Here is a 9,059-nt window from a genome sequence, read left to right as displayed (position 1 = left end):
GTTTTTTTATTTGCTTAAACTGTGACTTAGAAATACTCTTTCCTCAGACCTTGCCAAGTGAAGCATGATACAGCAATGTACATTTCAAAACAGTTTTCTGAAAAGAACCATATACTAGGTAACTCAATGACAACACTGTTTTTGATCATAAACATAGTGAACTGTACTGAAGGGGAAAAGCAGACACCCTCACACGTGTGCTCTCTGCCTGTTACAAAGGTTGAGAGAGAATACTTTGGACACCTGACACCTATACGAACAACCCTATCTTTAATCTCTGCAACACTAGTAATATATAATAGTCATGGACTTGGTCAAATAAAAAGCAACTCCCACTAAAAATACTTGTATTCATCCTACAGAACCCAAGAGATAGGAGTGCTATTCAAAAGTGTCCACATGCACGTAGCGTCTGAAATATTCTTTCTATCCTGAAAGAGAAACTAGAAAAAAGACACGATTCCCTCAGAAAGCAATGACTCGATGCAGGTTGTGACTTTATATTAAAGCGCCATGAAAAACATGGAGATAAAGGAAGCAATTTCCTTTTGCAGGTCACTATTTTAGCAACACAGCTTCGAGAGTTCTGTCCTCATTATATAACCCTTCGTCTGCTCCAGGAAGTTAAGACGACACTGCGACAAACGGGACAGGTGTTATTCTCCCAAAACCAGCGTTCGATGCAGTGGACATGGTACTCATGGGAGCAAGGTAGCTCACAAATTCTGTCGCCTTCTTTATACTGAGTCATGCAAACAGTGCATGTCTTCAATGCATCGTTTTCACCAAAACTTCTCGTTGCCAAGTTATTAATCTGGACATTGTTGGGTCTTCTAATTGGGTGGTTGTCATTAAAGGGGTAAAGTTGGGTTGCTTCAATACCTCCTTCAAACATCTGTGAGATGCTTTCTGAATATTCATCAATGGAAATGGGGCCAGGGTTGTAACTGGGGATGGAAGCAGAGTTGTTACCACTCCATGCAAGCTCACCAAAAGGTGTTGTTCTCGGCCTAAACCTGGGTTGAATTGGAACAGATGTAGTTTCCCTTGATCCAGTATTGAAGATTGAAAGAGTGGAAAAGCTGTGAGTACTCGTAGAGGTTGTCCCAGCTGCACCTTCAGAATGTGTAGAAGTGCCTAGAAAATCTCCAGGTTCACTTTCATAAGTGACCGTGTTGTTTGGGATCTGAGAACTTGACCAAGTTCTGCTAGCTACGCTATCTCTCTCTCGGTCTTCTGCCAGCAGAACTCTTCTTACTTGAAGGTCTCTGGTTGGAGGTCTTTGACCAGATCCTGCCGATTCACCATTGGCATCTGTGTCTGAAGAGCTTGTCCCTTGAGCAGCAGAATTTCTTGACCCAGAAGCCACAAAACGACCTCTACCTAGCAACTCAGGGCTAGTTATCTGTTGAGGGGCTCTAGAACTTCCCTCGATCTCGTTTACCAAAGGCTCCTCAAAAGTCTGAGATGAGATGCTATGATGAGATCTTCGTGGAATTTCATTTGCTGGGTGCAGAGAAGACCTATTTCTTTCAGCTCTGGATCTGGTTCTTCGCTGGTGATCTGGTTTCTGGCTTCTTGCCCTCCTGCGACCTCTGGTGGATGGCACATCTGTTAATGCTTCAGCAGAACTGTGTTGTGACCTAGGTGTTCTGGCGGATGATGTCTCAGATGCTGAATTTTCCATTTGACTGTGGATGCTGCGATCCATGTTTTCTAAACTAAGACATGTAGCAGATGGTTCATTTTCATTCTCTGAAGTTTGGCTTCCATTATTACGGTTAACTTTGTTCTCTAAACTGAATCTGAAATCACGACTGTTTGGATTAGCGTGGCTCACTGCCCTCACGGACTGATTACCTCTCTGACCACTTCTTGTTGTATTGCCAGTCTGTCTGACAGAGCTAAGGCAATCTATTATGGAGTCACCATTGGACTCGTCATCAGAAGAGTCTCCATTTTCTTCTGACCTCCGCGGGGTCGGCAGAAGCAGCAGCGGCAGCAGTGGCCCCTCTTTAATTGGCTGTAGTCTTCTGAAGAGTTCTTCCTCAGTACTTTGACCTGGGGTGCCTAGCAAATTGTTGTCTCTCAGAAGTTGATAGTCTTCTCTGCTCAGATTATTGACGAATCCATATAAAACTTCTTCCCGATCCAAGCGATCCCCTTGCTTTCTGGGTTGTGCTGCAGATAGGTCATTTCCTTGATCGCTAGAATCTGAGTTTTCCATCTTGATGATCAAGTGGACGATTATCTGTCTGTTACGACATAGTACTGAAATCCAATCAACTGGACCTTCAGCTTTCTTGACTAGGCTTCGGTGGTCCGGCCTGGAGGGGACTGGCTGGGCTCTGCCGCCTCCTCTGCCTGAGAGGCTGCCTGAGCTCTGCTGCGTGCCTGCCTCCTGCACTCTAGCCCGCCTCAGAATGTCTGGGAGAGACCTGCCTCTAGCCCAGCGCCTGCCCATTCTGAGACGTAGCTCCAGCAACCATTATCTTCCCCATTGTTACCTAGCAGTGACAGAAATCCACTCAGGATAACTTTTCTTAAAGTCACCCCACATTACCTATTGAATGTATTTCCGGTACCCTTTCTCAGCTACTCCAGAGGACTCAAGAAGTCCTATTTAGAACGCAGATGATTCAGCCAATGCTTACCAGGTGGGCCTGGGGAAGAGTGACTGGTAGACCTACTCGTAGGACAAACACACTCTTCTTGCAAGGCTGGCATCACACTGGGGAATTAAGTGAGATAGTGACTGCTTCATGATAGGTTGGCATCACACACGATGTTCATTGTGCCCTTCCCCAATCACAGAGGCTAGGTGCCATCATGAGAAGGAACCAAGGGGTTGACCTTTGTTACTCTGGTGTCATGAGAACAAGGATTAAGTCAGGGAGCCTGAAGATACCCTGCTATAGCCCTCGAGTGGGAGATAGCTATAAGCACTATTACAGAGAAGGGGAAAGCAGATATGGACATGCTGATCCTTTCAGGTTGGCATCCGATTAGGGTGCTAAGGGGATTGGTGGTTCATAGACCAGCCCTCCATGTATGTGTAAGGAACTGTTACTGTCACCCGAGGTCGGCAGGAAGTTTGACTTCTAGATGTACCTTTCTGCCATGCATTTCAACACCGGCAGGATGGAAAGCTGAAACTCAGACCCATTGGAATGGTTGATTTCCATAGCCCCCTTCCTCCCACTGAGTGTTGACTGGGGGGTGACTTATGAAAACACAGAGCCTGAGCCTCCTGCTCAGATCTCAGTCCTCTCTTTGCTCCCCTTCCCCACTCTTCAAAGTGTTCCGGGGCCTCTCATCAACTTGGTAAGTAGGCAGAGCCCGAAACATAAACTCTGGAGAAGGTGGAACATGGGAGCACCTGCATAGCCCTAAGGCTTGGAAAGCAGAGTGTGTGTAGTAGATGCTGTTGCTATACAAAGAAGAGACACTCCCAAAGAAGATGGACATGTTGAAGGTCTGACCCTTGGCTAGTCCAGGATCAGCAGTTTCATAAAAGTTAGACAAGGCAAGAGAACTCTATTTCAACACACCACTCTTTGCTCCTAGCAGACTCCAATGTTGGGAGACCCAGAAAGAAATCACACACTGATGTAGGTGGGCCTTCTATCTATCTGTTGCTTTCATTGGTTAATTAATTAAGAAAACTGCTTGGCCTGATAGGTCAAAACATAGGTAGGTGGGGAAGAAAGAACAGAATGCTAGGAGGAATAAGGCAGTGAGACAGACGTTATAGCTCTCCTCTCCAAGATGGATGCAGGGTAAGGTCCTTCCTGGTTTTTCAGGTAACCATTTTAAAGGGAGAGCCATTGGTGTCTCTAAAGGTTTGCTAGTTGCTTTGTGTTCTGATACTCCCTGAATCACTGGTGACCTTTGCTGATAGCAACTTAAAATATTCTTCCCAGAAACATGACTTTTGGGGACTGCACTAATGTTAATCTGGCTATTCAATTGCTTCAACGGGTCATGTCCTCATAAATTCACTGTGATATTAGCCACATATGGCCTCAGCCTTTCTCTTTGTCCTTCTGACCCCATGCTTTCAACCCATCTCATGCTTTGTTTCACTAGATATAGGGTTCCAATTCCTAGGAATTGAACATCTGTCTCTTGAAGAGGTAAATTCGGATGCCAAGATTCTGTAGTAACAATAGTCATATCTGCACCTGTGTTCAGTAAGCCCTCAATTGCAATGCTATTTATAAGAACTCTTTAACTTGGTCTTTGTTAATTGATAGACGTTTGCAAAAATATGCATTTCCTATTTCCTATTGGAGTTTTTTTTTAATTCATCCTCCATGTCTAGTCTATCATCCAGAACAGTATGGTTGTTTACAGCAGGCACTGGATTTTTAATTTTCTTGGTGAGATAGTTTCTCTACAATGACTGGGAAAGACTCAAACATGTTTGACATGGGGGCCTGCATGAGGCCCCCAAGGTGTTTCCCAATGGTACAAGATTGTTTTGTCTGTGTTTCTCAATTTACATCCATTGATCCAATGTTGGCCTTGCCACCTCATCTACATAATCCAGAAGATTGAGAACTTCTAATTTTGCCATCTCTAGGGGAGACATTATTTCTAGGAATTCCTTTCCTTCAATTGCTTCTCAGATATCTTATTTTACTACGATTAAAATACTTAGCATTTTGGTGTCTCTTCATGCCTTTGGAAATTGCTTTTCCTATCCAAGCCTTAGTATTATAGTCAAATGTTACAACATTCATTGTATGTAGGATCCATTTATCCTCTGGTGCTGATCTGATCATTAAAGGTCCAAGTACATTTTTGCCTTATTAGTTGGCATCTTCAAACACCAAAGATTTAATAAGTAGTTATTTAGCTTCTGAATCTGTTACTCCTATTTGTACAGCCTTATTTAACCTTTGTCAAAAGTCACTAAAAGAGTCTCTCAATCCCCTTTTAATCCTGGTATATTATTCAATCATTTTTCTTAGTTCTTGAATCCTGTCCCAAACATTTAAGACTGATGTGTAGCATAGGGACAAACTGTTTTCATCACATATATCCCAATCCTGTGGATACTTGTAATAGCCCTCGCCAAGAATTTGCTTTTGGGAAGCTTCAAATTCTTTCGTTTTTCCCTTTTGTTCTGAAATTTTAGCCTTTTTTGCCAATAGCATTTCCATAATAGCTTGGGTCTGTCTTCAAGAACTTATAAGACTAATTGGAGCCAATTTTGTGAGATAGCCTTTTTACTTGAAGTCCACCTTTTTACCATTTCCCTAACAAATGAAGAATGCAAGGCATAGGATACTATTGCTTGCTTAATTTCCTTTAGATCATTCATAGTTATAGGTTGCCATTTAAATCCTTTGAAAACTTTTGTGCATTTAGTACTGGGTGGCTTGTCAGGGGAGACTGCAGGATACCTAGCTAGACTCTTGGATAAGTCATCCCTGACTCTGACGTATATTGTTATGTACTGTCCTTGTACCTTCTCTCCCTGCTCATCAGTTATGATAACTTTCTCCATCATTTCAAATGTTTTTACCACTGCTGTTTGTGAAGTCTGAATTTCTTTTCCTGTGTATAGTTTTAGTGCCTTCCTTGAGTAACTTAGCTTCTGGTCCTTCTTCTCCATGTATGGTTCCAAGGTATGAATTTTTTCCCGGTAAAGATAACATTTCACCCTTGGACATTATTTGGATGGTGTGCAGATTGCCTTCCTGGAGAGATACCCTATTTGTTAATCTATCACAATTTTTCACAGATTTTGATTATTAAATTCAACAATATGAATCCTTTCAGATAATTTCCATTCACCATTTGCCATAGATTGAAATTTGTCTGTAAAATTAATGTGATCCTTTTCAAAGTTATTAATTTTTTTCAGCTTGCTCTTCATTATTCATCTGTAAAGACTATCATTTCTAAAATGTATTCATTCTTGGCTCTGTTATCAAACTATTTTATTAATAATATAATAAGAAAAACAAAGCTAAATCCCAAAATAAAATTAATAAATGTATAAGAAAAATTACAGACACCTTTCAGAATACCATCCACAGCGTAAGCAAAATGGTTATTAATTTCCTGAATGGTTATATTGTCTATAATCATATAACTTTCAAATTTATTAATTCACTTACATTCCTTAAGAAATTTCAGTAAATTGTTGTAGCTGTAATAATTTTTATTGGCCAGCAGGTGTCACGATTTTACCTATGTGACTTAGTGCCATGACCAGTGGCAGCATGAACATTCCCGTTTTGGTTCCTGCCTAAAAACTGATAAATAGGATTTGCTTGGAAAGTAAATAGCAATTATTGAGTTGACCTGATTTTGGTATGGCCTAACTTAGTAATATACATTAATCCAAATCTGGTTTTTCTCCACTACTTTTTTGTTGTTTTATTGAGAAAGAAGATGGAAGGTATGTAGAAAGTACCCTGAAACTATATTTTTCTCATATGAGTGAAAAAAAGACCTGTATTTCTCATACATGGTAACTGATATGGTGTCACACATTTCAGTTCAGCACATATATACATCTTTTGTCTTTTTTCTTTCTCGTGATCACCAAAGCTACCAACTCATGTGATTCCTAGTTATTCAGCTAATAAAAATCTACAAAACACTGGATTGATACAAAGATTCACATTTATATGGACTTCCTATTCCTGAGTTAGATATTGAAATCTGCCACAGTTGACATGGATTGGAATATAAAAATTCATTAGTCTAGGGCTATATATTTTCATTTAACAGTTGTTGAATTCAGAGAACATCCAGTGGCATCCTTATGGATGTGGTATCAGGACATATTTGGTGTCAGGTTTCAAGAAACCAGAACAAATTTCCAGGGCAAACATTTTGGATTACTGCTCTGTCCTGCTCCAAATGGAATCTTACACCATACCATGAATCCTGAAGTAGGTACAATGCTTGTGAAGGAAGACTCTTGGTTATTTAAAGTAATGCTAAACTGGATCATGACTAATTGTTACAGTGCCAAAGATTATGATGAGGTTAACTGAAGCTCAGATTATAGCTGATTATGAGATAAGGTAAAATGAGAATATGTGTTATTTTGCATCAAATATATACCTAGAACTGAGGCAGTTTAAAGTCTTAAATAAAGCACTTCTAATCATTGCCTGAATTTGTAGAATGGGTGTTCAAGGTAGTGCCTTGGCCACCTGGGCCTTTATTAAGCTACACTGTTCCAAATAATTGTAGCCATAAAAGAACCATGTCTATAAGAGAAAAGATTCTACTATAAGCCTGGAACAGGGGAAAGTGAAACTCATTTGTCGTATAGATACCCAGGTCCCTCTCTCACACTCTTTTCCTGAAGCTTTAATAAAGAGAAAATTAAAAGTATATTTTTACAAAGTATATAAATTACTTATTAATTTTCAAATGCTATTTTTATATTTTCCGATATTCTAATTTTGAAGTCATTATTAATCCCAAAAATATGAAAGTATTTTCAGAGTTTTTTATTAAACAATTTTCCACTTAAATTTTGTTCTTAGGTTAATGATATATTATAAATTATATTTTTTGAAATTATAGAATAGATATTCAAGTATGAATTTATTATTTACATATGGATGAACTTCTATTCCAAAAAGAGATTTTTAACTATGACATTTACTTACCACATTTCTCTGATACTTTGCAAAATTAGTTATTAATTACAGATGAGACTTTAGTATTTGTACAAGCTCATTATGTATAGGTTTTACAAGTAATGGTTTAGGATTGATTTTGTTATTTCTATAGCTTTCCAATTTTAATTTACATGACATTTAAAACATATTTATCATTTCAGTATGTTTTAAATATTAACATAAAAAGACTTAGGCATACTTTATATGTATCAGGTATTTAAAATGTTATTCATTTATGTTTTGCTTTCTTTAAATAAAAAAAGTTAATAAAGAGTTTGGTGTTATAGACATAGCCAAAAGACAGGTGAGAAGTTAGGAAGATATGAGCCTATATCTCTGTAAGATCCAATATGTAATTATTTTATTCCTTCTAGAAAGGAGATTATAGAAATTAATGAACAAAATTCACATTCATTGATTTTTATGCAATCAAATATATACAAGCAAAGTAGTTTTTTATTTGTTTCAGTAATATCTTTCAGAAAGGCTTATTTAAAATAAAAATATTCACTCTTCATAGCAGTCTTGGGAAAAACTTTCTATTATACTACTTTGGATGTAACATATGAATGGAAGCTCTTCAGAAGTAGGATTTGCCAAATCTTAGAAAAATGTTGAAAAAATAAAATTTGCTCTAATAATTCCTCCTCATATAGTCCATCTATGTCAATAAACATATACAGATATATAGAAGGAACTGCACAACAGATAGATAGAAGACACTCCTACATCACAGATATGATATGTGCAAATGTTTCTATTATGTTGATATGTATTAATATTTAAAAAGTGTATTAGAAAAAGGATATTGTGCTTTGTCACTGATCTTTCTGTAGTATATCCATTTATCATTCTATCCATCCAGCAGTATCTATCTATCTATCTATCTATCTATCTATCTATCTATCTATCTATCTATCTATCTATCTTTTATCTCTATTCTCTCCCTCTTCCTTCACTTGATGTGGGGAGCTGTAGAAATCCATTATTACTTGTAGCTAACCTCATAGACGGGCTATGCAACACAGAACTGTGGCCTCTAGGAAGTTCCTGACAACACACAGTGTATATGTAAATAAATGAGCTTAATAGTGGAAATATACAAACAATTACTCAGTATCATGAGAAAAAAATCTAAAAGAACAAACCCTAGTTTGATTTTGATCAAAAAGTGCATGAAAATGAATATTTTTTTATTTTATGCTTTATAGATTTATTTAGGAAAAAGGAATCCAGGAGCGTGGCTACCTCTGCCATGGTGGAGAAGCACAAATGATAACTAAACATGAAAATGGGCTTATATAGGGTTTCTTACGGGTAGATTTTTTTTCCCGGGAAGATATATTGCAGGAAGGAAATTGGTCAAATTTCCATACCCTCGAGTTTGGATAAAATCAGAAA

General features: G+C 38.2%; 1 pseudogene; it reads right to left on the bottom strand.

Annotated features, from left to right (window-relative positions):
- Positions 1-595: 595 nt before the first annotated feature.
- Positions 596-2,227, bottom strand: LOC142840454 (E3 ubiquitin-protein ligase RLIM pseudogene; annotated as a pseudogene).
- Positions 2,228-9,059: the final 6,832 nt, after the last annotated feature.

The sequence above is a fragment of the Microtus pennsylvanicus genome, chromosome X (assembly GCF_037038515.1).
Source record: "Microtus pennsylvanicus isolate mMicPen1 chromosome X, mMicPen1.hap1, whole genome shotgun sequence".
Lineage (NCBI taxonomy): Eukaryota > Metazoa > Chordata > Mammalia > Rodentia > Cricetidae > Microtus > Microtus pennsylvanicus.
The sequence above is the reverse complement of the archived record's forward strand: the minus strand, read 5'-3'. Positions and strand labels throughout refer to the sequence as shown.